Here is a 27,431-nt window from a genome sequence, read left to right as displayed (position 1 = left end):
TCTGAATTTCAGCTGAAGCTGAAAGCCATTTCATGTTTGACCCATTTTCTGCTCCTTTGTCCAGGGACCCAGAGTCGTGATAAACCATAAAATCACCCATTCCTCCTTGAACTGCCTGTGTTGTGTATTTGGGAGGCAACAACTCTTCTAATCTTTCCTCCCTGTCATCATTCCATGGAATAGCAGTGTTTGAAAGGCTAGGACAGCAAGGGGTTGGGAAGGAAGGAAATGAAACGCATTAGATCACTAAGAGAAATTTCATTGCATCAAGATGTGCAATAAGACACCCGCAGTTGGGATGGATTTGGGTTTTATTCTGCTCCAGTAGTTCCCATGATTAGGGAAACAGGACTTGGGACTATGGCATAAATCAACTTTGCACAGCATAGTCGGCCAAGACAAGGCTCTTCAAACATTATTTACGTAACCACAGTAAGAAATACAGGGCGGGCCACGGTGGCTCAGCAGGTAAGAGTGCTTGCCTGCCATGCCCGAGGACCCGGTGCCTGCCCAGGTTAACAAAAAAAAAGAAATACATTTCCACACATGGGAAAGGGATGGGACATTAGGTCTAATGGAGCAGCAACCTGAACTTACCTTAAAAACTGAAACCCGGAAAAGAAGCCCCAGCTGCATATCAGCAGGAACTTTCAATAGCAAGGCGCCCCCCACCTTGGTCTGTATAAACACCCCATCATCAGGCAGTACAGGTTTGTCCCTCCTCTCTGAGGCAAACTGGGGCCTGTGGCAATGCAGTACACCCGCCCTAACCAAAGCCTTTTGACCTCCCAACACGCCCACCAAGGTTGGATCTCTTGCACTGTTATTTGTGTGGTATAACTATAGAGCAGGCAGTTGTCTTTAGCTCTACCTAAACACAGTAAGCTCTCTCACTCTGACTACTCTCTTTCACACACCCATACACACAAACACATGCAGGAAAAACAAAAATTGAGAATTGTGAAAGGAAAGAAGGAAACCTATTGCACTGACTTTATGGAATGTTAAACACTGGTTTTCCCTGAACTTTCTTAAGAACTGGAAAGACAATAGAGATATTATGGTTGTTTCTATTATTATTGCACAAAGGTTATCAAAGGAAGCAGATGGTAAGTCTCTTTCCCTGGGACAGAATGGCAGGCCCAGCAAGTCACTCAAGTCCTGTCTAAGATTTAGCCTCGAGAATACTCTCTACATTCATGTTTATTCTAGGGCTTGTGTAGGTTATTACAAGTAGGCACACTCCTCATCCCAGGCTCTCCAACTGAGCTCCTGGTTCCCAGAGGTTGAAGTTAATTAAGCAGGTCCTGCAGGAGTCCCAAGGCCTCCCCCTGGGTGACAAGGCATTTGTTGGTTGCTGAGACCAGCTCAGCACGGGGCGCCAAGGAAGGCACCATGGATCTGAAAAATAAAGATGCTCACACAGAACAGTCTTTTAAGATGAGAGCAGGGGACTCATGTCTCAAAGAGCAAGAGCCCTGAATGCTTGCTCAGCACCGTATTTATTTTCCCAGTAAAGCAGGGAGTACACAGAAATAACTTTCTGTTTGTGTTTATTCTTTAACAGTACATGCAGACAGAGAGAATGCCTGTTTCTTCATTATGGGGGTAATGGGTATGGGACAAAGAGCATGTTTTTGCTCTATCTTTACTGGAATGATAGCCAAGTGGATGGTTCTCAACTTCGGCTAACTTTAGTGTTCTAAAGTTATCATTCCATCATAAACCACAGGTCTGTGTTCTGAGTCTGCAGATGTTTTACAAAGCTGTTGCTCTGACTTCTTCTCTTAATTTTCCCTTCATTTCCCCCTTTATGTTTTTGAAAGATCAGGAAGGCAGTTCTGGCAACCTCTCTCTGCAATATTCTTTCAAGGGCATTCTGGGTACATCAGAAGACTGTGCAGGTTAAAAGGAGAGAAAGAAATAACATTACAATATTACTTGGCAACCTACCTCCCCATCCTTTAATCCACGTAAGTGGACTAAGAGTCTGAAGCCCATCTGCTATGCCATTCATAGTCTCAGAGGAGGATAGAAGTTCTACATGGGCATGTTGTATAGCAGAGACTAATGCTTGGAGGTAAGATATATCCAAGCTTAAGTTATCATGTTGTCCAGTTATAGGACAGTGAAATTTCTCCTAGCAAATATCAGAAGTATTATATACATAAGGAATTACACAAAAACTAGATAAATTTCAATCACATTTCAAATGCATTCACAGTTTTAAGGATGCCATTTCCTCTTCTAATAACATTACAGCATTTTCAACATCAACTAATTGATCATTAATTCTTTGTCAATTTTAGTTTGTTCTCCCATGCAAGACTAGCATTCTTATGCCACTTTTCTAAAAATTCAGTATTATGAATAATTTGTTGTAAGGTAACACCTGATACTTCTGCAACAGTTGTTAAAGCTATAATACCCAAAATGGCTGCAATTAGTAACCCTATAAATCATTCGGTTCTTCTAATAACTTGATGTAGTACAGATAATAATGCATGCATATCTGGCGAGGATTCCCATGGCCGTGTCTGATTCATGGGAATCCATAATCCAACACATCTTCTCAAGATCTTATAACTACTATTAGAGTTGATTATGGTATTATTAATGCAAGCGTACAATTTGCAAGAATTGCAAGTTACCTCTGAAGAACTTTCATTGAGATGGAACTCTCCTGCCAAGAATACAAAAGGATCCCTAGCACAGCTTTGTAAATAAATGGTTTTGTTACTTTTGAAGGACAAATTGTACCGTTTATTATGAAAAATTTTCCATTCCAAAGTTTTATGGGGTGTAGACTTAAAGGAATTTTCCATAAAGAAGACCGTGTAGGCCCATTTTCTAGTTGAGGTAGTGGAGGAACCGTACCCATATCATGCCAGATAACAGGGTGATCTGCATGTGTGGAGATCACAGTATGGTTATATAGTGACACATACCATTTTAAAGCTTCTACAGAAGAGCATTTAGATATGTGGCTACAAATCTGGGCTGCGTACCCATTAGGGGCCCAGTCTATTACAATTCCATAGGAACCATTAAGTAACCACACCCCATGAGATCCTCTAAATTTTTTTCCAAATGTATGTGTTCACTTTCAAGTGTCTACACACGGTTATAAGTACAAGGTGGTCTATTAGGAGGATTCTTAGATAAACTATTGTGAAAAGACTTTAAGCTCAAACCGGACAGCATGTGTAACTGAGCTACTGGAACATTGCCATGCTTAGGAGTAACAGATAGCCATGCTTGGGATGACAAGTTAACACAGCCCTCTGTCAGACTTACACACATAAGCCATATGGAAAAACCAAAAGACAAATTAAATAGTGTTTCTTCTTCATTGGGATGCTGTGGGAGCCGAGAATCTTCAGACCCCAGGATCCAAGTGGAATCACTGATATAAATTAAAGGGGGGCTTCCTTTCCAAGAAACAGGGCACAATAGAGGAAGATTGGGAATACAAACCCAATAAGCATAATTAGCTGCAGTGACAACAGGTAGGAAACTTACAGTCACAGTGATTATAACTATCACAGAGAGAAGCATGGTAGGTGATGTTACAGGCATCCCTTGATTCTTTAACTGCTGTTCATCTTCTTGGCATAGATCCTTAATTTGTCCCCATGTTGGTGGAATTGTATATCTAGTGCCTGGAGTCAGTCCCAGTCATGTCGTGGTCAAATTCAGTCCTTCCATCTGGATGACTTGAGGTGTCTCATCCCAGAATCAGGGAGGGGGTGGCCCATAGTTCCAGAACTTCCTCTTTTTCGTGTCGCTCATAGTATGGTTCTTTTTCAACTAGGCATCCACACTGGTTTCTCTCCTGTTTTTGGTGGGACACAAGCAAACCCTCATCCCCATGTTAACAGTTTACCCATATTCCAAGTACTAGTTAAAGGATCATTCCACCAAATCCATGGAGTATCCTTAACGTTCTGGGTATTTGCTTCATTCTGCTTATAATGTTTTTCTGCAGCAGTACCATCATTTTTTGAACTTAAAAAATTTAAGGTAAATAAAGTTTTGTGTAACTGAGTCTGAAGCATTTCCTTATCTTCCCCTTTTTGTTTTTTAAGCATAACCTTCAATGTCTGGTTGGCTCTTTCAACTATAGCTTGTCCTTGGGAATTACAAGGCCAGAACAATGTGAAATGTTCCAGTTTTGCAAGAACTGTTCAAAAGCTGCACTTGAATAAGTGGGAATATTATTAGTTTGGATAGTCTGCGGGAGTCCCATAACTGCAAAGCAAGCTAGAAGATGTTGTTTAATATGTCGTGATATTTCCCCTGTTTGTCCTGTAGTCCATATGTAGCCAGAAAAGGTATCCACAGTTACATGGAAATAATTTAGTTTTCCAAATGAAGCAAAATGAGTAACATCATTTGCCACAGAGAATTTGATTTTAACCCTCCAGGGTTAACTCCTGTTTTAGTTTGTGCTGAGTTGTTCAAAATTTGACAAGAAGAACAGGTTTGGATTATATTTTTTTTGCTTGGGCCCAAGTTAATGGATAATGGGCTTTAAGTCCAGCAGCATTTACTTGGGTCAAATTATGAAAATGTATGGCATCCCATAAAACTGGGGTAACTAGTTTATCAGCTAATGCATTGCCCTGGGCTAAAGGGCTGGGAAGATTCGTATGAGACCAAATATGAGTGATATAAAAGGGATGGCTACAAAGGCACACAACAGATTGTAATTTTTGAAATGGCAGAAATAAAGAAGGATTTAGGTTTTGTTTGATAACAGAAGTTCCAATTAAATGTTCTTCAAACACCACATATGCAAAATCAGATAAAATATTTACTGGCTCTGAAATATCTTGAAGGGCAGTAATTACTGCTAGTAGTTCAGCTTGTTGTGTTGAAAATCCTGGGGTCAAATTTTTTTTTTTTGTTTTAAAACCTGAATATCCTGCAGTGCCATGTCCAGACCCAGCAGTGAAAATAATAAGAGCATCAACAAGTGTATGTATTTTTTGTTCTATTGGGTAATAGCCATTGAGTTATTTTAAGAAACTGTAGGACAGGATTACTGGGGAAATGATTGTCAATCTTTCCCACAAAGTCAGCAAAGGCAATTTGCCATAACAAATGGTTCTGAAAGCAAGAACCAACCTTCTTCTGTCTTTGTCAGAGGAAATATCACATGAGAAGGATTCTTTCCTAGTAAAGAACTTGTATGATCTCTGCCATAAAGAACTATTTGTGCAATAAGATCAAGGTACGGAGATAAAGATTTTACCATATTATTAGAAAGAAAAATCCATTCTATTATTCCTTTACCTTGCATTATTAATCCTGTCGGGGAATGATTGGGGGAAATGATTATAAGTTGCCATGCATTAAGGTCAATGTTTTCTAACGGGCTCTTTGAATTATTTGCTCAACTAATTCTAATTCCTTTTTGGCTTCCTTATTCAGAGAATGAGGGCTAGCTAAGCTTGGATCTCCTTGGAGTATGACAAAGAGATTGGACAATTCATAAATAACAATACCCACCTTTGGTCTAAACCAATTAATATCTCCTAAAAACTTCTGTAGACCATTTAGAGTTTTTATAGAGTCTCTTCTAATTTGCACCTTTTGTGATTTTATAGTGGTTCTATCTACCACATATCCTAAATAGGATATATGAGTGACTGTTAGAATATTTTCAGGAGCTATTTTAAACCCAGAATTTGTTAGATGTTTCTCTAGATCCATATATAATGGTATTAACTCCTCAGTTGTTTCAGCCGCACAGAGAATATCAACCATATAATGGATTATGGAATATTGAGAATATTGTTGTCTTATTGGACTCAAAACTCTAGTGACATAGTTCTGACACATAGTAGGACTATTCAACATCCCTTGGGGTAGAACTTTCCACTGAAGTCTATTCATAGGTTCTTTATTGTTAAGAGAAGGGATGGAAAAGGTAAATTTCTTCCTATCTTGGACAACTAAAGGTATAGTAAACAAGCAATCCTTTAAATCTATAACTATCATTGGCCAATATTTTGGAATCATTGTAGGGGAGGGCAATGCTGGTTGCAAGGTGCCCATGGACTGAATTTCCACATTTACAGCCCTGAGGTCAGTTAATAACCTCCATTTACCTGATTTCTTTTTAATAGGAAAAAGTGGAGAATTCCATGGGCTAAAGGACTCCTCAATATGTCCTTTGTCTAATTGTTCCTTAACTAGTAGCTGAAGTGCTTTTAATTTTTCCACTGACAAAAGCCAATGCTTAACCCATGCAGGAGTGGAGGCTATTCAGGTAAGTGGCAATGGACACAGAGAGTTTAAGAGGTTAGTGTGAGTGGCGGCAGCTGTGGAAAAGGTAAACACCCGAGGCCCTTATGGTTTCTAAAGAGGGGAGAGAGATAAGGCCCACTATACCGTGATGATGTTTTCCTACCCCTAATCCAGGAATATGCCCTCGTTTTTGCATTACTTGTTGGCATTGCTCAATACAATTATTAGGTTTGAGAATATATGTCTCAGTTTGCCATTGTTTCAACAAATCATGGCCCCGTAGGTTAATAGGCAAGTCAGTGACATACGGCTGTAATTTAGCCAGTTGTCCCTCAGGGCCCTGGCAATGAAAAATGTTAACACTTTGTTTCAATCCTCTTGGAGTTCCTATTCCTACTACAGAAACTGGGGCTTCTGGTAGTGGCCAAGAAGATGGTCAATGTTTAGTACTAACAATAGAGACATCAGCCCCTTTAAATTTCTTATTCTGAATAGTTATTTCACATATGGGTCTAGATTCTAAAAGTTTTTCATTTAAAAACACTCCAGCCTGTCCAGTACTTCCAAAGCCTTGACTATCACGTACCACACCACTCTTACCCACAGGCACATAAGGGAGAATAAGAAGCTGGGCAGTACCTTCCCCTGGTGAAGCTTTCCATGGTGTGGGTGATGACATGCTAACCAAGATTCCTCCCTCGTGATCGGAATCAATAACCCCTGTATGAACTCTTACTCCCTGGGAGGTGAGACAACTCTTTCCCAATATAAGGCCTGCAGTTCCTGATGACAAAGGACCGACAAGGCCTATTTTAACACAAATGGGTGCTTCCCTGGGGGAGTAACATAGCAGGCTCAGGAGCAGGGATGTCTATTGCTGCACTTCCCACAGTAGCTGGGGATAAATCCAGGGCACGGTGGAGTACTGGCTGGTGGCAACACCTTTTGATCATTGACTTGAACTGAATACACGCCCTTTTTGTTCGGGGCTGGGAGTATGCCCTGCTGGTAGTTTTCCTGCAGTAATCTACCATCCTTATGAAATATAGATTTACCTTGAGTAGCCCAATGATATCCCTTCTGGCATCTGAGACATAGTCCAGACGGTTTAGGATTATCTGATTTTTGTTAATCTTCTGAAACAAACCCCTTTCTTATTTTCTTTCTACAATCCATCCCAGCATGGCCATATTTTCCACAATTATAACATTTTCCTGAGAAGGGAACACTTAGTTTTAACCCTGCCATCGCCTGAGCCATCATACTAGCCTGAGACTCAGCCATCATTTCCAATTTATGACTTTCTGTCCCAACATCTTGACATGGTTTAAGAAAGCCTGTTAAATCCACTTTCTCTTTCATTAAACTGGTAGCCTTTTGACAGTCATTATTTGGATGTTCATAAGCACAAAGTTGTAGAATAGCATCTGCTGCTTCTGAGTTACTGATTTGTTTCTTTATAGCTTCATGGAATCGAGCTATGAATTCAGTATAAGGCTCTTTAACTCCATGAACTATTTTTTGAGAAGAAGCTTTATGCTCCCGTTTGCTTTCAATACTTTCCCAAGCTTTAAAACAGCATTTTCAGCCTTGTTCAATGGTTTGATCTGTCATGGCTAATTAATTTTCAATTCTTCCCCAGAGCCCTATTCCTACTAATTGTTCTAAAGAAATTGGAATATTCTGTGCTAATTGGTTAGCTACAGCACCTGCATGTTCTCACCACCAAGTTATAAATTGTGAATATTCCCCTAGCCCAAGAGTGATTTACACTAGATTATCCCAGTCGGCCCAGGGCAAGCGACAGCCTTCAACTAATCCTTGTATTAATCCAAAAGTAAAGGGAGAATTAGGTCTGTATGGCTGTACTGCACAGTTTTTAGTTCCTTTAAAGTCTTAAAAGGAAAAGGCTCATGCCTGACATCATAAACCCCATCAGGATTGTTAGCATCTACCCCTGGAGCAATTTTTTCCTGGACTGTTACAGGGAAAGCCATCTGAAGAGCATTTAAATCACCTTCCCTATGAGCTTGCAAAATTCCCTGTTGAACAGGTGTTTACCTGCTTCCATAGAAGGAAAAGGAGGAGGTGAGAACGGGAGTTCATCATGTGTAATATCCTTAATATTCACAGGGCGGGCAGAAGGGAGGTTTAGAGAATCATCCAGGTTCTCCTTTAGTTTGTCTAAATTGTCAATTACTTCCTCATCTTCCTCCTCATCTTCAGTTTGTAAAGTCTCAAGAACTGGCTTGATCATAGTATAAGTGGGCCAAATGGTTACAGGAAGTGGCACACCCTGTACATGTAATTTTTAAGGCTCTTTTCCGACTCTCTTCCAGTCACCCAACTCTAAACTGCCAAGAGTGGGAAACCAGGAACAATATTTCTCTATTCTAAAAGTTCTTAAGCCAAGCCTCGCTGGCTCTTCTGCCTCTTGCCTTAAGACAGACAGACATAGTGGCGATATTTAGTAGGGCTGTCATTATTCCCCATTATTCCCCTGCTTATTTTACCCAAGAGTGTCTGTACGTTTCAGTTTGTTTCCAGGACTCAAGAAGCCTCTAAATCCATTCGGGGATTCGTGATGTGACAACTTCAATTTTCGCTCCGGCAAATCTTCTTCTTCTTCTTCGAACCCCACGTTGGGCGCCACTTGCTCAGTCCAGCTCAGCACGAAGGGCCAAGGAAGGCACCACGAACCCGCAAAATAAAGACACTCATGCAGAAGAGTCTTTAAAGATGAGAGCAGAGAAATCATATTTCAAAGGGCAAGAGCCATGAACGCTTGCTCAGCACCATATTTCTCAGTACAGCAGGGAGTGCCCAGAAATAGTTTTTTTGTTGTTTTCTTTATTCTTTAACAGTACATGCAAGCAGAGAGAGTACCTGTTCCTTTATTACAACGGTAAGGGCTACGGGACAATGAGCATGTTTTTGCTCCACCTTTACTGGAATGATAGCCAATTGATGTTTCTCTGCTTTGGCTGACTATAGTGTTCAAAAATTATCATTCTATCATAAACAACAGTGTTCTGAGTCTGCAGATGATTTGCAAAGCTGTTGCTTTGACTTCTGTTATTTTTCCCTTGAGGTGTTGGAACTGGGGCGAGGCAAAGCTGCAGTTGCAGAGCATGTGCACAGAGATTCGCAGACCCCGCACCAAGGTCACCATGTTTCACCTTCAGTTACCCTCTGCTGACTAGAGACCCAGCCTTACTTCTTTCCCCAGAGATCCAACCCACCACTCTCTCTTGAAACGCAGTGGCGCCCTTTGACGCTCTAGGAAGGTTCAGCTTGAACCGGCGTTTATGTGGAGACGGCAAATAAAAGAGACTACGGCAATGAAGGTGAAGAAAACTTTGTATCGGGCAGGGCGGAAACAGTTTTCCTAGCACAAGATAAATGACTCTACCTGATGCTAAAGGACAGGGATGCGTGGAAAGAGGTAATAAGTTGCAAGGATGAGAACATTTATTAAAGTAGTATTCTTCGAGGAAATCCCGAGTACAGTTTCATACCTAAGTTTCATTTAAATATAAGAGGATGGAGGAATTCCAATAGAACTGAAATTCTTCTGTGATGATCAAACTGAAACCAAATGCACAGCTGATGGTGAAGTCTAATAAGCAATGGAAAGGAATCACTGAAGGCGTGCGGGTAAAAGAGAATCCTTCAGTGATAAGGGGCCAGATTGGGAGAAAGGACTTACACAGCTCTTCACTACATCCAGCATTTCATGTACCATTTTCAGAAATCTTCTCTGGTTCTTCTGGTGCCGGACAACCTGAATTAAAATATAGAGAAGACAGAAGAGGATTTCATTTCAGTGTCCATGTTTACGCCTGTAAAATTTGCATGTCTGTACATTCTTCAGATTAGTAACACTTGGGGGAGCTTTCTGGCATTTGCAAACACTATCTCCCACTTCCTAATGATATCATGTTTGTGACACGTCTCCTTTCAAGGATGCCACTGACAGAAAGACAGGCATCCGACTGGACGATGAACGCGACTGAAAGCGTCATCGTCAGCCTTACCTTTCTGCTAGCACGGTGGTAATTTGTCCTTCGCAGACTCTCTCTCTTTGACTTACTCTGGCCATCATGTTCCCGCGCATATGGTGAGGATTTCTTTTCTTCTTCCTGGTTTCCTGGCTTCAAATTTGGATCTTTCAACAGATCAGGAGCTGGGGGAAGAGTCAAACGTCAGTCCTTCCCCATTGGGAATTAGGTCAAGCGCTCCATGCATGTAGGATTCTATTTTAGGTGTATGTGAAAGCGATTAATGTATACATGGATAACGATAGAAGCTAGAGAAACCCTGAATTACGTCCTGGCAATTACAAGCCATCCAGAATAGAATGTCTTGTCCCCCATGAGCCGTCCTTTCACCCCACCCCAACTATCCTTCAAACGTCCTTCTAGAGGACCCACCTGGAAAAGTCGCTTGGGGTTCACGATTCCTTGGTGCCACTCCTCTGTGTCGGTTGCTAGCAACTCCAACAGCATTTTCATGTCATCGTCCATTTCAAAGTTTGGTAAAAAGTTTTTCAGGAATTCATCGCCAACCACGGGCTTTCCTGGAAGTAGGTGAAAAATGACTGAAAACTAGAACTTCCTAGAAAAGAGGATTTCACCAGAGTCATCCTCTTCTACTACACGTAATAATACACCCACTTCATTGATGAAAGTTATGCTATCGGCAATGAGTTTGATGGAGATCAAATGACAATTTCTCTTATACAATGAGAAGGGGTGCCTGGGAGTGAGCGAGATGGAGACACAGAGACAGCTGGACAGAGAGAAAGCAATTGCCTCACACACATCCAAAGACAAAAAGCGACAGAGTGGTTCGGCTCTGAGAGTGACAGAGAATTAGAAGTGTCTAAATTCTAAACCTAAATAGAAGGATGTACGATTGCTTTCAACCTTGATGCTAACTCACCATAACCTGGATAGGCAGGAGCAGAAATATCAAAAGCTCAATGTCAGAAGGCAACACAGAAAGCACAGATGCACACACACATTTTGGCAGGATGTACAACATGGACAAAAGCATGCGTACCTGTTTGGGCCATGTCCTCTTAGTGGAGGATATTCGAAGGAACTTCCAATGGATGGTTCTGAAATAGTCAGGGAAAAGTACGTATTCAGACGAGATCTTGGGGCTTTAGGGGGTCTTTTTGATTTTACTTGGCATGGTAGATGGCTAGATGACCAGCCATTGTGCGTGCCCCTTTTCCTAAATATTACCTCTCAGAGTATGCAGTTAAACCAAAGCCAAGGTGTATTAGTTAGGGTTCTCTTGAGAAATAGAATCAACAGGAAGTATTTGTAAATAAGAAATTTAGAAAAGTGTCTCTTGTGACCATGGGAACGTAGAGTCAAAAATCTGTAGGGCAGGCTGTAAAGCCAACGATGCCAACGGAGGGTCTGGCCGAACTCCACAGCAGAGGCTCACCGGTCGAAGCATGAAGAGAACCTGTCTCTTCTGAATCCTCCTTAAAAGGCTTTCACTGATAAGATTAAGCTTCTAATCTAAGTGATTAGATTAATCTAAATGATTGATTCTGAGTGATTAGATTAAGCTTCCCTCATTAAAGAAGACACTCCCCTTGGGTGATTATAAGTGGAATCAGCTGTGGATGTAGCCGGTGCAATCATGTTTTCATTCTATTCCCAGTGTCCTCATAGTGAAAGCAAGCCAGGACTTGCCAAACCAGACAAACAGATAGCACCACCTGGCCACATTGACACATGAACCTGACCGTGACATGAGGTGATCCCTCCAGCCTTCAAAGATGTACAGCATTTTGCATTTAGAAGACTCACAGTTCAACTAGGCCTTTGAAACCAACTGGGGACAATTCCATGGCATGTGGCTCTGCTCCAATGCCATTGGGGTTCTGAGCCCTATATTTATGTGGCCCCGCTCATAGCAAACCCGTTTATTAAAAGAAGTACATAGCTGCAGCGAGAAATGCTCCGTTCTTGTATTACCATTGAATGGTCACGCGCACGTGGACGTTCCTGAGGAATATTCTAGAGCTCAGAGAGATATGAGGTGATGAAGTAGGTCAAGCCACTGGTAGTTCCTTGGTGCAAGACCTCCTCCATCATGGGACGGCCTTGAGTGTGGAGCTACTTGCACCTTCAAGTGTCCAAAGCAAATCTTTTCCCAGCCCCTCAAAAACCTTTGCTTGTTCTTAAAGAGTTATCCATCTGTGATTCAATGTCTCCCTTATTCCTATTTACCTCCATTTGGGGGAGATGAATGATAACTTATCCTGAACGAGAAGCCCTCCATATCTGAAATCAAAGAAGGAAAAGTTCCCCAGCATCTAGCTGTATAAAGAAAACAAAATCTGATCATGCAACTCAAGCGATGACATCAGTGGTCTGGCCACCCCCGCCCCTGTTTGTCTCTTCAGGTTGAGCCTGTTTCACCATGAGCTTCCTAGCCTCACGTGCCTTTGATTGAACATATGATGACTCTTGGGTGTTCTTCAATCTCTGAAGATCATTCATGGAACAGACATATTGTGATTCCCTGAATGATCACATTTGTTCAAGAGGGTTTTCTGTGCAATCACTGGCATCATATATTGAGATGTTGGCTAGAAAACAGCTGTTCATTTCAAACAACATATTTTCCTTTCCTACTGTTTGGAGTTCAGAAAGAAAACAGAACTTTGGCACTGTGGGTAAAGACTGTAAATTTCCCATCATTAGGTGGATTTGAAACACAGTCAATTGTGATAATACATGTGCATTTAGAAGGCTGAAAAAGGATCGGTAAATTTTTTTGACTGTTTTTGTGCTTTCCAACTTTATATTCTGACATCGAGATGAAAGATTTAATGACAATTTGTACCGGATAAGGGAGACCACATCTCACTACCACAATTGGGTGAAGACATGAAACTCTCCGAACGTGTATTCTCTTCCAAGGCCTTCCTTTTTCAAGATGTATAGCCTGGGGCCTCTCCAGGGTCCATGTCCTCAGGCCTTTCCCTTGTTTAGCACTCACAGTATAGTGGTGGTGCGAACATTGAGTGGATCAGTAGCCCTATCAGCAGCTAACCTACTCAACCTACTCTTTCCTCCCACACTGATTAGGTCTGAGACACGCTTAGAAGATAGGGTTAATCCAATCAGCACAAGACTCGATGGGTCTGTGTGTTGAGAGGACGTTAGCAGTTCCTTGAAAAGCTGTGTACATGATTTCAAGCACTTCAGAATCAAAGTTGAGCTGGGACAAGTTTCCAAGTATTGGTAAGGAGTAGAGATCATGCTGAGAAGAATTCCTAACCCAACTTTCTTTCAAGAACTTTGACTCACTCCAATTGTATTTCTTTCATGTTCTTTCCTCTAACATGACTCTTCCCATGCTCAATCAAAAAGTAGCAATTTGAGATGTGTGTTTCCTTATGTTGAACTTTCCCCTCAATGTATGGTCAATTTTCATACTGTTCTGAGGTGCATCCCTCCACTTCTTCAAGACCCCGCACAATCCTTTTTCTCAGTTTGCTAACGCTCCCCAAGTCTTTCCTGTTTTAGAATAAAGGTGAACTTCACTGAAACTTTTCATGCCTGGAGCCATTTCTCCAGCAGTGCTTTTTCTATTTCATTCCCATGTGGAGAAGTGTCAACAGCCAAAAGGACAGGCTGAATATACCAATAGTCAGAAACTTGATGCAGTCAGCGTTTCTCTTTTGGTAAGCTTTTTCTACATCAGAGTTCATTCTGTGGATTATCTCCTCTTTGTTGCCCAGGAGAATCCTGGAAACATCTGTTGTGATGCCCAAGAGATTCAAGTCAAACATGCATGATGACATTGGCTGAAGAAGGAATGTTTACGTGGCCCAACTGTTTTTCACGCGTCGAAAGTGAACTTTGGTTCTGTGTGCAATATTCAGGACAACTGAAGGAAAGATGTTGAAAGATACACTTACACAGTTTCACTGTATGTATTTTATGTCCACTGTCAATTTAAGATGTATCTAACTCCTTCTATGCACGGGACAAGTCGTGTCCCTCTGCTCAGACCCTTGGTGCTGAACATTCAAAAAGCTATTTGCAAACATAATTGGGATGCCATGCAGAGAAATTCGCAACCTTTCCATGTTCAAAAATGGTTCCAGACCAAATCAAAAGCTTTCTTTCCACAGCAGTGATGCATGGATTACTTGCTAAGTACTTACCATGTGAGAGAGTTATATTCATCACCTGAGCATGTTATCTTCCGTAATGGATTCACTCCTCCCAAAGATGCAACAAAGAAGTTACAATGATCTCAATTTCACAGAAAACAAAACTCAGGTATGGATAGACATGTTGAGTAGATACTGCTCATCCCTATGTTACATTAAAGAGCAGGGCGAAAAGCATCAATGCGAAAATAAATATTAGAACCATCACTGAAGAAAGTCTGATGAAAGATAAATAAACTCAAATCAACAATCCCTAATGAACTAAGAACAAGCCAGATGCAGACATGAAGACAAATCAAGAATACAGGGCATTTTCTGAAATGAAGACTAATATTACTGAGAATAGAATATTTGTATGCTGAGTCCAAATTTAAAGGACATATATCAATAGTTGAATGTACAGATGCAGTGTTTATTACTAAGGAGTTTAATCTACACACAGTCATAACTTATTCCTCTCTCACTCTCTGTCTAACATGCACACATGCAGATGTGCCCACACACTGACAATGATGGTGGGGTCATGAGCATGAAAGAAAATAACCAAATTACAATAAAAAATAATAAGAAGAAAAACAATCAATGAAAAAATATGTGAGAGAGAGAGAGAGAGAGAGAGAAATGATTCCTCTTGAAAACACACTGAATTGATGGGAAGCCAATCAAAACAAAATCTGCAGCAATGGTTGCCCAACTAGCTGAATGTTCTAATCAGCAGTCATTTCAGGACAGAATACTTTTGGAGTAGTCTTTCCGAAATGTTCTTGGTCATTATTTTCAGGACAGTTTGTCAAATATCCATATTCCCTGGCATATATTCTTAAACTGTAAACTCAGTAGGTCAGGAGTGGGACCCAGAAATTTGCATGCGAATTATGGTTTTGATGATAAGCCAAGTTTGGAGCTCTCTGCTCTAGAGTATGGATGGGGTTGGCACAGGTGGTGTGACAGAAGCTTCCAAGTTGGTCCCGAAGTCTTCTTCCTCTCCTAACGCAGTGTGTATCTCTCCCTGACGGGAAGAACCAGGACGCACCTCTGGTGCGGTCAGTAACCTCGAGTGCAGGGGAAGTGGCGAGGCTCATGGGTCTTTGCGTCAGAAGTAGAATATAAGGATTAAAGCCCCTTAATAGCTGAACTTTTCTTTCCTTTAAAATTCAATGCTAAATAAATGAACTCCTAAACGGCGAAGTTGTTGGCCATTTGAAGGTCAGAATGGGAAACATCCTGCAGTACTTCGAGGTGATTGAAGTGAATTCCGAGTAAGTTTTCCGGAGTCTGACGTTGGTTTCCACACTGTGCTCTTGCTTCCATTTTCTCTGCGTCAGGACTGACGTTGCTGAGGCTTTGTTTGCTTTCGAGGAGTAGCAAATACCAAATGGAAGTCCACTCTCTTGAGCCTTGCTCCTAACTATTTCATTGAAGGAAGCTAACGTGTCAGTGCATTTGGGTGCCGTGTGGAAAGTGAAAGAATTTCTTAGTCCAAATTGAGCTAAAATGCCTTCGGCGCTCATCTTAAAGGTCAAGGAAAGAAAACGTCACATAATTTCTTCCCGAACCTCTTCATCTTTTCCTCTGATGGATTTCCTTCCACAAATAAAAATAGAAATATTCTCATATGCTTTTCCTTGACTTTGCAGGAAATTATAAAGGCAATCCCTTTCTCCCCCTCATATACGGAAGTTCCAGCTAAACACATGAAACTATCTCTCTCTGTCTCCCTCTTCCTCTCCCTTACCCTCATTCTTTGTTTCACGCGCGCATACACACGTCCACACACACACACACACACACACACACACACTCACACACACACACACGAAAAATAGAATGAAAATGTGGATTGCCCGAAAACGGAAATTTGCAACAGTATTGCAACAACTTTCCGCGATGCTACAAGTTGGTCTTTTCTGGCCTTTGTGTTCTGTTAAGACGTGGAATGGGACTAGAGATATAATAAGAATCATCACATTGTTATTACACAGAGGTTTATCTTAGGAGATGGAAAGGAAGACCCTTTCCCTCTGGCAGGAGGCCAAGTGGAGCCAGCTGCTCAAGTCAGGCGTATGTTTGAGTCTGGAGAATGGTCTCGAAATTCACAGTCATTCCGGGAATTGTGTAGGTTATTAAAAGGCTGACAGGAAGTGATGTTTCGGAGAGCTACCGGGTCTTGGGTTGCCGATTAGTTCACAGTGATAAAGACTGTGAGAGAGGCGTGTTAGTCCCTTGGTATGCTTCCACAGTTCTTTGATCAAAACGGACACTTTTTTGTTGAGATACTTGATCGTGCACTGGCACAAACGAGAAGCGTACGGACGATGTCAACACTGTGGGGCGGTGCCAGGAAGTCCCTGGGAGGTGGGAGTGGCCTCTACGGAGGGTGCAGAGGACATTGCTTTGCGGGCCCCGCGGGGGTGAGCGGAAATGCCAATTCCCAGCTCCCGTCCCCCCAACGGGCCCGGCGTGCTCCTCATCCCAGGCTCTCCAATTGAGCTCCTGGTCCCCAGAGGTTGAGGTCCATTAGGCAGTTGCCGCAGGAGTCCCAAGGCTTCCCCCGGGTGACAAGGCATTTGTTGGTGGAACTGGGGCGAAGCGAAGCTGCAGCCGCGGAGCGCGCGCGCAGAGATTCGCAGCCCCGCGACAAAGCCACCCGAGCTCCCCTTGCAGTTCTCCCTTGCCGGCCACTTGCCCCAAGTCCTTGGAATTGAAACAAAGTCCCTGCTAGAGACCCAGCCCGACTTCCTTCCCCAGAGAGCCATCCCACCTCTCTTCCTTGAGACGCACTGGCGCCCCCTGCCACCCTCAGACCGGTCAGCTGGAAGCAGCATTTATGCTGGGACCACAATTGCAAGAAACTATTGCAGTGAAGATGAAGAAAACCTGGTATCGGGCAGGACGAAAACAGTTTTCCTAGCACAAGATAAATGACTCTACCTGATGCTGAAGGACAAGGAAGCGTGGAAAGAGGTAATAAGTTGCAAAAGATGAGAACATTTATTAAAGTAGTATTCTTTGAGGAAATCCCAAGTACAGTTTCATACACCTAAGTTTCATTTGAATAATAGAGGATGGAGGAATTCCAATAGCACTGAAAATCTTCTGTGATTTTCAGTTAATTTTAGGAAGGCAGCCAAAAATTTGCTCCCATACCGAAAATTATACAGGTGTCACTTTTCTGTTCAGATGTAAAACATCTAAATAAAGCACCAGCAAGTTGACGCAATTAGAGATAAAACAAAACAAAACAAGAAAACGGTTTCTTTACACAAAGCAAAGACGACCCAATATCCAGAGGACTTAGTACGATTTATTCCAGTACAAATGCAACCCCCAATGGATTCCTCAACTATCAAGTTACAACTCTCCGTGAAAAAGTCACTTCTCAAACTTTGGTGTTGCTCTCACGTTTCAAATTGTGCAGTTGACAAGTAACCTCAGGACGCAACGTGGAAAGCAATGACGTATACACCAAGCGCTTCCAACTTTGGAAGAATAACGACATGTATTCAACATGCACGAATGAGGAGTCAGTGACGCAAAAATTGGCGAGATTTCTATTGATCTTTTGTTGATCTTCTCAAAGCGGAAGTTATCTTCGAGACTGCAGCATATTTGAAACAATTTCTTCCTGAGAGAAAGTAAGAATCAAAAGATTTGCAGTTATTTGTAAAATTCAGTGTATTGGGGTCAGCTTGAGACTTGGTTAATGTAGATACTTTTGGATCAAGACATGGCAGTTTATATTTTCATGATGAGCCTGACGTATATGTCTTGTCTCAGTACCGTAATGCTCAAGAATCACTCATGCAGAAGACATTCCCACCCCAATTCTAAAAGAGAGTCAGACAGTTATATATAGAGAGAGAGAGGCAGAGAGAGGGAAGGAGGAAGAGAGAGAGAGAGAGAAACAGAGACAGAGACAATGGAAGTGTGAGAGAGAGTGCGAGATGGGCTGAGAAGGAAATCAGGAAGGAGGCAAAGCAGCAGCAGGAGAGAAAGAAAAAGGTGTAGGGAGGAAGAACAGGTGGTTATGAATTTCTCTCGAATCTCAGGGATGCTCAGGATTTGGTCTTTGGTCAAATCCAACTTGAAAGAGTAGCTTGAAAATACATGATGCCGTCAGGTCTTCGTTCCTGAGAATTGGCTTGCAAACATGGAAGCAGCCCCTGAAACTCATTGTCGAGTTCATGGACAAAAGCACCAACTGAACTGATACTGCAGCTGCCCCAAAGAATGAACGGCTGGTCACATGAGCCTGGGGTGGGGAGGGGGGTGAGATTGTGGTGGGGCAGGCTGCGGGTTTAACTAGGCAAAAGAACCTTGAAAACCCAAAAACTGACATCATAGCCACACAACCGCAAGTGTCACAAAGAGTGCACGCTGTGGGCACAGCAGAGTGTCACGGAGGGAGAAGTGTTCTGTGCTGCTTGAGACGATGTCCTATTTTTGCTGTCCTGGGTAGTTTCCAAAATAAAGTAAACTTTGGCCAGGGTTGAGAGTCTGATTGTCAGTCTGAAACCAAATGCGCAGCTGATGGTGAAGTCTAATAAGCAATGGAAAGGAATCACTGAAGGCGTGCGGGGCAAAGAGAATCCTTCAGTGACAATGGGGCCAGATTGGGAGAAAGGACTTACACAGCTCTTCACTACATCCAGCATTTCATGTACCATTTTCAAAAATCTTCTCTGGTTCTTCTGGCGCTGGACAACCTGAATTAAAATATAGAGAAGACAGAAGAGGATTTCATTTCAGTGTCCATGTTTATGCCTGCAAAATTTGCATGTCTGTACATTCTTCAGATTAGTAACACTTGGGGGAGCTTTCTGGCATTTGCAAACACTATCTCCCACTTCCTAACGATATCATGTTTGTGACACGTCTCCTTTCAAGGATGCCACTGAGAGAAAGACAGGCATCCGACTGGATGATGAATGCGACTGAAAGCGTCATTGTCAACCTTACCTTTCTGCTAGCACGGTGGCAATTTGTCCTTCGCAGCCTCTCTCTCTTTGACTTACTCTGGCCATCATGTTCCCGCGCAAATGGCGAGGTTTTCTTTTCTTCTTCCTGGTTTCTTGGCTTCAAATTTGGATTTTTCAACAGATCAGGAGCTGGGGGAAGAGTCAAACGTCAGTCCTTCCCCACTGGGAATTAGGTCAAGTGCTCCATGCATGTAGGATTCTATTTTAGGTGTATGTGAAAGCGATTAATGTATACATGGATAATGATAGAAGCTAGAGAAACCCTGAATTATGTCCTGGCAATTACAAGTCATTCAGAATAGAATGTCTTGTCCCCCATGAGCTGTCCTTTCACCCCACCCCAACTATCCTTCAAACGTCCTTCTAGAGAACCCACCTGGAAAAGTCGCTTGGGGTTCACGATTCCTTGGTGCCGCTCCTTCTTCGTCGGTTGCTAGCAACTCCAACAGCATTTTCATGTCATCGTCCATTTCAAAGTTTGGTAAAAAGTTTTTCAGGAATTCATCGCCAACCACGGGCTTTCCTGGAAGTAGGTGAAAAATGACTGAAAACTAGAACTTCCTAGAAAAGAGGATTTCACCAGAGTCATCCTCTTCTACTACACGTAATAATACACCCACTTCATTGATGAAAGTTATGCTATCGGCAATGAGTTTGATGGAGATCAAATGACAATTTCTCTTATACAATGAGAAGGGGTGCCTGGGAGTGAGCGAGATGGAGACACAGAGACAGCTGGACAGAGAGAAAGCGATTGCCTCACACACATCCAAAGACAAAAAGCGACAGAGTGGTTCGGCTCTGAGAGTGACAGAGAATTAGAAGCGTCTAAATTCTGAACCTAAATAGAAGGATGTACAATTGCTTTCAACCTTGATGCTAACTCACCATAACCTGGATAGGCAGGAGCAGAAACAGCAAAAGCTCAATGTCAGAAGGCAACACAGAAAGCACAGTTGCACACACACATTTTGGCAGGATGTTCAACGTCGACAAAAGCATGCGTACCTGTTTGGGCCATGTTCTCTTAGTGGAGGATATTCAAAGGAACTTCCAATGGATGGTTCTGAAATAGTCAGGGAAAAGTACGTATTCAGACGAGATCTTGGGGCTTTAGGAGGTCTTTTTGATTTTACTTGGCATGGTAGATGGCTACATGACCGGGCATTGTGCATGCCCCTTTTTCTAAATATTACCTCTCAGAGTATGCAGTTAAACCAAAGCCAAGGTGTATTAGTTAGGGTTCTCTCGAGAAATAGAATCAACAGGAAGTATTCATAAATAAGAAATTTAGAAAGGTGTCTCTTGTAACCATGGGAACGTAGAGTCGAAAATCTGTAGGACAGGCTGTAAAGCCGACGATGCAGATGGAGGGTCTGGCCAAACTCCACAGCAGAGGCTCACCGGCCGAAGCATGAAGAGAACCTGTCTCTTCTGAATCCTCCTTAAAAGGCTTTCACTGATAAGATTAAGCTTCTAATCTAAGTGATTAGATTAATCTAAATGATTGATTCTGAGTGATTAGATTAAGCTTCCCTCATTAAAGAAGACACTCCCCTTGGGTGATTATAAGTGGAATCAGCTATGGATGTAGCCAGTGCAATCATGTTTTCATTCTATTCCCAATGTCTTCATAGCGAAAGCAAGCCAGGACTTGCCGAACCAGACAAACAGATAGCACCACCTGGCCACGCTGACACATGAACCTGACCGTGACACGAGGTGATCCCTCCAGCCTTCAAAGATGTATAGCATGTTGCATTTAGAAGACTCACAGTTCAACTAGGCCTTTGAAACCAACTGGGGACAATTCCATGGCATGCAGCTCTGCTCCAATGCCATTGGGGTTCTGAGCCCTATATTTATGTGGCCCCGCTCACGGCAAACCCGTGTATTAAAAGAAGTACATAGCTGCAGCGAGAAATGCTCCGCTCTTGTATTACCATTGAATGGTCACGAGCACGTGGACGGTCCTGAGGAATATTCTAGAGCTCAGAGAGATACGATGTGATGAAGTAGGTCAAGCCACTGGTAGTTCCTTGGTGCATCACCTCCTCCATCATGGGACGGCCTTGAGTGTGGAGTTACTCGCACCTTCAAGTGTCCGAAGTAAATCTTTTCCCAGCCCCTCAAAAACCTTTGTTTGTTCTTAAAGAGTTATCCATGTGAGATTCAATGTCTCCCTTATTCCTATTTACCTCCATTTGGGGGAGATGAATGATAATTTATCCTGAACCAGAAGCCATCCATATCTGAAATCAAAGAAGGAAAAGTTCCCCAGGGTCTAGCTATATAAGGAAAACAAAATCTGATCATGCAACTCAAGCGATGACATCAGTGGTCTGGCCACCCCTGCCCCTGTTCCTCTCTTCAGGTTGAGCCTGTTTCACCATGAGCTTCCTAGCCTCACGTGCCTTTGATTGAACATATGATGACTCTTGGGCATTCCTCAATTCCTGAAGATCATTCATGGGACAGACATATTGTGATTTCCTGAATGATCACATTTGTTCAAGAGGGTTTTCTGTGCAATCACTGGCATCACACATTGAGATGTTGGCTAGAAAACAGCTGTTCATTTCAAACAACATATTTTCCTTTCCTAGTGTTTGGAGTTCAGAAAGAAAACAGAACTTTGGCATTGTGGGTAAAGACTGTAAATTTCCCATCATTAGGTGGATTTGGAAACACAGTCAATTGTGATAATATCAACAAAAACTTGCGTGTGCATTTAGAAGACTGAAAAAGGATCGGGAAATTGTTTTGACTGGTTTTGTGCTTTCCAACTTCATATTTTCACATCATTGAAATGAAAGACTTAATGACAATTTGTACCAGAGAAGGCGGACCCCATCCCACCACCACAATTGGGTGAAGACATGAAACTCTCCGAACTTGTATTGTCTTCCAAGGCCTTCCTTTTTCAAGGTGTATAGCCTGGGGCCTCTCCAGGGTCCATGTCCTCAGGCCTTTCCCTTGTTTCCCACTCACAGGATAGTGGTGGTGCGAGTATTGAGTGGATCAGAAGCCCTATGAGCAGCTAAACTACTCAACCTAATCTGATTAGGTCTGAGACAAGCTTAGAAGATAGGGTTAATCCAATCAGCACAAGACTGGATGGGTCTGTGTTTTGAGAGGACGTTAGCAGTTCCTCAAAAAGCTGTGTAGATGATTTCAAGCACTTCAGAATCAAAAGGTGAGCTGGGACAAGTTTCCAAGTATTGGTAAGGAGCAGAGATCATGTTAAGTAGAATTCCTAACCCAACTTTCTTTCAAGAACTTTGACTCACTCCAATTGTTTTTCTTTCATGTTCTTTCCTCTAACGTGACCCTTCCCACACTCAATCAAAAAGTAGCAATTTGAGATGTGTGTTTCATTATGTTTGAACTTTCTCCTCTATGTATGATCAATTTTCATACTCTTCTGAGGTACATCCCTCCACTTCTTCAAGACCCCGCACAATCTTTTTTCTCAGTTTGCTAATGCTCCCCAAGTCTTTCCTGTTTTATAGTAAAGATGAACTTCACTGAAACTTTTCATGCCTGGAACTGTTTCTCCAGCAGTTCTTTTTCTGTTTCATTCCCATGTGGACATGTGTCAACAGCCAAAAGGACCTGCTGACTATACCAACAGTCAGAAATTTTATTCAGTCAGTGTTTCTCTTTTGGTAAGTATTTTCTACATCAGAGTTCATTCTGTGGATTATATCCTCTTTGTTGTCCAGGAAAATCCTGGAAACATCTGTTGTGACGCCGAAGAGATTCAAGTCAAACATGCATGATGACATTGGCAGAAGAAAGAATGTTTACGTGGCTCAACTGTTTTTCACACTTCAAAAGTGAATTTTGATTTTGTGTGCCATATTCAGAATAACTGAAGTAAAGCAGTTGAAACATATACTTATGCAGTTTCACTGTTCGTATTTTATGTCCACTGTCAATTCGAGACGTATTCAACTCCTTCTATGAACAGGAGTAGTCGTGTCCCTCTGCTCAGACCTTTGGTGCAGAACATTCAAAAAGCTATTTGCAGACATAATTGAGATGCCATGCAAAGAAATTCATAACCTTTCCACGTTGAAAAATGGTTTGAGACAAAATCAATGCTTTGTTTCCACAACAGTGATGCATGGATTACTTGCTTAGTACTTACCATGTGAGAGAAGTTACGTTCATCACCTGAGCATGTTACCTTCCGTAATTGATTCTCTCCTCCCAAAGATGCAACAAAGAAGTTACAATGATCTCAATTTCGCAGAAAGCAAAATCAGGTGTGGATTGACATGTTGAGTTGATACTGCTCATCCCTATGTTATATTAAAGAGTAAAGCGAAATCATCATGTGAAAAAACATATTAGAATCATCACTGAAGAAATTCTGATGAAAGATAAATAAACCCAATTCAATAATCCCTAATGAACTAAGAACCAGCTAAATGCACAAATGAAGACAAATCAAGAATACAGGGCATTTTCTGAAATGAAAACTAATATTACTGAGAATAGAATGTTTGTATGCTGAGTCAAAATTTAAAGGACGTATATCAATACTTGAATGTACAGATGCAGTGCTTATTAATAAGAAGTTTAATCTATATACAGTTACAATTTATTCTTCTCTGACTCTCTTTCAACACACATACACACACACACACACGTCATGAAAAATAGAAGATACATGTTGATTCCCAGAAAACAGACATTTGGAACACTATTGCAATCACTTTTTGTAATGCTGAAGGTTGGTCTTTTCTGGCCTTTGTGTCCTTTAAGACTTGAAATGGGACTACAGATATAATAAAAATGATAATGTTATTACACAGAGGTGTATCTTAGGAGATGGAAAGCAAGTCCCATTCCTTCTGGCAGGATACCAAGCAGAGTCATCAGTCAAGTCATGCATATGTTTGAGCCTGGAGAATGATCTTGAAGTTCACGGTCTCTCTAGGGATTGTGTAGGTTGTTAGAATTGTGTAAGGAAGTGATGTTTCAGAGAGCTACTGGGTCTTGATTGGTGATTAGTTTACAATGATAAAGACTATGAAAGAGGCATGGTAGTCCCATGGTATTCTTCCCTAGTTCTTTGATCAAAATGGACACTTTTTTGTGAGATACTTGATCGTGCACTGGCACAAATGTGAAGCGTACAGATGATGTCAACAATGTCAGCTGGTGCCAGGACATCCTGGGAGGTGGTGGTGGCCTCTGCAAAGGGTGCAGAAGACATTGTCACCCCGCGGGGTGAGTGAAAATGCCAACTCCTAGCTCCTGTCCCCGACGTGCCCAGCGTGCTCTCATCCCGGGCTCTCCAACTGAGCTCCTGGTCCCCAGAGGTTGAGGTCCATTAGGTAGGTCCCACAGGAGTCCCAGGGCCTCCCTCAGGTGACAAGGCATTTGTTGGTGGAACTGGGCCAAAGTGAAGCTGCAGCCGCGGAGCGTGTGTGCAGGAATTCGCAGCCTCGCGCCAAGGCCACTCTATCTCCCCCTGCACTTACCCTCATGTGGACCACTCATCCCAAGTCTTCGGACTTGGAACAAAGTCCCTGCTAGAAAGAAACCCAGCCCGATTTCCTTCCCCAGAGATCCATCCCACCTCCCTCCCTTGACACGCACTGGCGCCCTCTGTCTCTCTCAGAAGGTTCTGCTCGAACCACCCTTTATGTGGTGACCACAATTACAAGGGACTGTTTATTGCAGAGAAGGTAATGAAAAATTTGTATCTGGTTGGATGAAAACAGTTTTCCGAGCATAAAATAAATGACTATACTTGATCCTAAGAGAACAAGAAAGCATGTAAAGACGTAATACCATGCAAAAGATGAGAAAGTTTATTGAAGTATTATTATTAGTAGAAGTCCCGAATACAGCTTTATAGCTAAGTTCCAGTTAACTTGTAGAGGATAGAAGAATTCCAGTAGCATTGAATCTTCAGTTAATTTTATGAAGCCTGCCAAAATTTTGTTCCAAAACCAAAAAGTATACACTAATCACTTTGGAGTACAGATTTTAAAAACCTAATTAAAATACCAGCAGTTTGAGCCAGTAATAGTTTCAAAAATACAGTTTATTTACACAAAACAAAAATGTCCTAATATCCAGATAGCTTAGTACATCTTATTACCTTACAAATGCATTCCCAATGGATTCATCAACTATCAAATTGAACTTTTCTTGAAAATGTCATTTCTCAAACTTTGGTGTTGCTCTCCGATTTCTCATTGTGCAGTTGACAAATAAACACAGGATCCATTGTGGAAGGCAATACATATACAAAAATTACTTCCTACCCTGAAAGGGAAATACACGCATTCATAATGCAGGAGTGATGAGTCACTGAAACAAAAATTGAAGAGATTTCTATTGAGTGATGTTCTAAAAGCAGAAGTTATCTCAGAGAGTGTAGCATGTTTGAAACAATTTCTTCCTGAATGGCAATAAGAATCAAAAGTTCAAATTATTTGTAAAATTCAGTGTATTTTGGTCAGCATGAGACTTGGCTGATATAGATATTTGGGGAATCAAACATGGCACTTTCTGTTTTCATAATTTGTCTGATGTATATCTCTGGTCACAGTAGCATAATGTTTAAGAACAACTCATGCAGAGGCATCCTTCATCCGAATTTTAAGAAAGAGACAGAGAAGGACAGAGAGTGAGAAATAAAGAAACAGAGACGGTGGAAGCGCGCGCGCGAGATGGAGTGAGAAGGTAAAGAAGAAGGAGACAATGCAGGAGCAGCAGGCATAAAAGCGCAAGTTGGAGGTAGTGAAAACAGGTGGTTATGACCTTCTCTTGAATTTCAGGGATGCTGAGGATTTGATATTTGGTCAAATCCCACTTGAAAGAGTAACACAAAAGTAGATGATTGCATCAGTTCTAAGGTAATAAGAATTTAGATGAGGTGACCCAAACATGGAAGCAGACCTGAAACTCATTGTCAATTTCACGAAGTAAAACATGAACTGTAGTGATGATGCAGCTTTGCTGAAGAACGATGGGCTTGTCACATAAGCCTGGGATGGGGACAAGATAGTGGTGGGGCAGACTGCGGGACTAACTAGGCAAAAAACCTTGAAAACCCCAAAACTGATGTCATAACCACATAACCACAAGTGTCACAAATACTGCAAGATGTGGGCATAGCAGAGTGTCACTGAGGAAGAAACGTTCTGTGCTGCTTGAGATGACTATGTTTTTGCCTGTCCTGGGTATTTTCTGTTTGGGCCAGGGCTAAGCATGTGATATCTCAAGAGTTTGATTTTTTTATCTGAACCCAAGGGCACAGCAGCTGGTCAAGCCTAATGAGCAACACAAAGAAATAATTGAAGGTGTGGGGGATAAAGAGAATTCCACATGATGTTGAAGGCCGGATTGGGGAAAAGAACTCACACAGCTCCTCACTTCTTCCATTAGTTCATGCACTATTTTGAGAAAGCTTCTCTTGTTCTCCTGGCCCAGGAAAACCTTAATTAAAATATAGAGAAGACAGAAAAGTATTTTATTTCGATGTCTGTGTTTTATTCCTTTAAAATTAGCATGTCCGTACATTCTTCAGATTAGAAATACTTGGGGAAGTTTCTGATATTTGCAAATACTATCTTTTACTTCCTAATGTTATCACATTTATGACACGTCTCCTTTCAAGGATGCCACTGACAGAAAGACAGGCATCTTTTTAAGAGATGAGCCCAACTCACTGTGTCATCGTTAGCCTTACCTTACACTGCTAGAACAGTGGCAACTTTTCCTTTGTATCTTCTCTCTCTTCGACTTGCTCTTACCATCATATGTCCATTCGTATGGTAAGGATTTCTTAACTTCTTCCTGATAACCTGGTTTCAAATTTGGCTTTTTAAATGGAAAAGAAGCTGTGGAGAAATAGCCAAGTGTCGGTCTTTCTTGATTTGGATTTAGGCCTAGTGTTCCAGGCATGTAGGATTATATTTCATGTGTATGTGAAAGCAATTAATATATGCATGCACAAT

The 27,431-nt window shown here is 41.9% G+C and overlaps 1 protein-coding gene and 1 long non-coding RNA gene across 2 annotated transcripts in view; both read right to left on the bottom strand.

Annotated features, from left to right (window-relative positions):
* KLRF2 (killer cell lectin like receptor F2) overlaps positions 1-27,431 on the bottom strand; it is a 155,802-nt gene that overhangs the window by 94,569 nt on the left and 33,802 nt on the right. The gene's annotated exons all lie outside the window — the stretch shown is intronic.
* LOC143689774 (uncharacterized) lies at positions 10,732-26,492 on the bottom strand. Its single transcript, XR_013178913.1, has 4 exons — positions 26,371-26,492; positions 25,568-25,734; positions 11,320-11,377; positions 10,732-10,834 (listed from the first exon to the last, which is right to left on the bottom strand). It is a non-coding gene; the product is annotated as an uncharacterized LOC143689774 (long non-coding RNA).

The sequence above is a fragment of the Tamandua tetradactyla genome, chromosome 7 (genome assembly GCF_023851605.1).
Source record: "Tamandua tetradactyla isolate mTamTet1 chromosome 7, mTamTet1.pri, whole genome shotgun sequence".
Lineage (NCBI taxonomy): Eukaryota > Metazoa > Chordata > Mammalia > Pilosa > Myrmecophagidae > Tamandua > Tamandua tetradactyla.
The sequence above is the reverse complement of the archived record's forward strand: the minus strand, read 5'-3'. Positions and strand labels throughout refer to the sequence as shown.